This window comes from Hevea brasiliensis, chromosome 16 (assembly GCF_030052815.1).
Source record: "Hevea brasiliensis isolate MT/VB/25A 57/8 chromosome 16, ASM3005281v1, whole genome shotgun sequence".
Classification (NCBI taxonomy): domain Eukaryota; kingdom Viridiplantae; phylum Streptophyta; class Magnoliopsida; order Malpighiales; family Euphorbiaceae; genus Hevea; species Hevea brasiliensis.
In genome coordinates, this window is record NC_079508.1 from 3,607,490 (window position 1) to 3,609,204 (window position 1,715).

Below are 1,715 nucleotides of genomic sequence, written 5' to 3' on the forward strand. Positions count from 1 at the left end.
TGATTAGTCTAATAAGTAAAAAGAAATAGGGAAGTTGACACTTATTTGGTTTCTATAGCCAATTTGTTTAAAGTCAATGAATTATTGCATCAGTGTTAATAATTGGTAGTTAATTTCCATTGTGAATACATATCTTTCTACTGAGTTGTTTACCATATTGTGTTATTTGTATAAGTTGCATTCTTGTCACATTTGCATACTTTTAACTTTCAATTTAATTTTCTTAGTTTAATTTCCTTAGAATTAATAAAATTCAAAACCTCATGTTTTTTTATTGTTAGTGTGTGTGAATACTTTAGTTCACCATGCTAATTAGTCAATCATTCTCTAAAGGATTGATTTGTACTTGCTCTTACTATAAGTTAGTTAGTTTAATAGAGTATTTTATTTAATTGGTACATTCAGCCTACATCAAATTTTGGTTCCGCTGCAAGGGAATGATTTTGCATTGATTAGTAAATCTGAATTCAAGTGGATTTAAAGTTTGTTTTAGTGTTCTATTTCAAGTTGTATGTCTAATGGGGATATCAATATAAGGCTTCAATGCATTGAGGAATTTCTAAAACATCAATCAGAATCTATAAGCTCATCTCAAAACACCCCTTTTGTTGCCACAAGTGTACCACCTATTGAAGAATAATTTGAAAATCCTTTCATTCAATCTTTTTCAGCAAGATGCTGAAACATTACTAATGGCTACAAATCAGAATGCCAATCCTACTCTAAAGGAGTTGGTTGCTCCTAACACAAAGCAATAACCATTGTGTATGGAATATCTTGCTTTAATGGCATCTTTTATATTGAAATCTAGATGGATACATCTTTTGCCCTCTTTTCATGGTCTTGTAAGTGAAGGCCCTCACAAATACTTAAAGGAATTCCATGTGGTGTGCTTTACCATGAAACCGATAGGGATCACTGAAAATCAAATTAAGCTTAGAGCTTTTCTTTTCTTTCTAGCTGACTTGGCCAAGGATTGGCTCTATTATTTACCATCAGGATCTATCACCTCATGGAATGACATGAAGAGGCTTTTCATAAAGAAATACTTTCTAGCCTCTAAGGCTACTAATATAAGAAAGGAAATTTGTGGCATCATGCAATACCATGGAGAGACCTTGTATGAGTATTGAAAGAGGTTTAAGAAAGTGTGTGCTAGTTGCCCTCATCATCAAATTAGTGATTAGTTACTTATCTAGTACTTCTATGAAGGGCTTTTCCCAAATGATAGAAGCATGATTGATGCTGTAAATGGTGATGCCTTGGTTAATAAGACACCTAAAGCTGCTAGGAACTTGATTGCAAATATGGCTGCCAATTCTCAACAATTTAGCACTAGGCATGAAGCACCACAAAAGACAGTTAGTGAGGCAAGTCATTCTTCTTTAGAAAATCAAATCGCTAATCTTATCTTTCTTATGAGCCAACTGGTTGTAGGTAATGTACAATAAGTCAAAAAGTGTAAAATTTGCTCATTACAAGGGTATGCAACTGACATGTGCACAACATTGCAAGATAAGCCAAGTGAGCAAGTTAGTGCTATGGGTGGATTTCTTAGACAACGACAAAGGAGATATGATCCTTACTCTAACACATACAATCTAAGATGGAGAGATCAACCCAATTTGAGCTATGGTGGTCGAGCTCCAAGGAATAAGTTTCTTAATGGTCCTCTAGCTTTCTAACAAGCACAACCACAATAACACCAAAGGCAA

At 34.1% G+C, this 1,715-nt stretch overlaps 1 non-coding gene across 1 annotated transcript; it reads right to left on the minus strand.

The window, feature by feature from the left end:
• Positions 1-1,070: 1,070 nt before the first annotated feature.
• Positions 1,071-1,177, minus strand: LOC131175206 (small nucleolar RNA R71). Its single transcript, XR_009145369.1, has one exon. It is a non-coding gene; the product is annotated as a small nucleolar RNA R71 (small nucleolar RNA).
• Between the last annotated feature and the right edge of the window lie 538 nt (positions 1,178-1,715).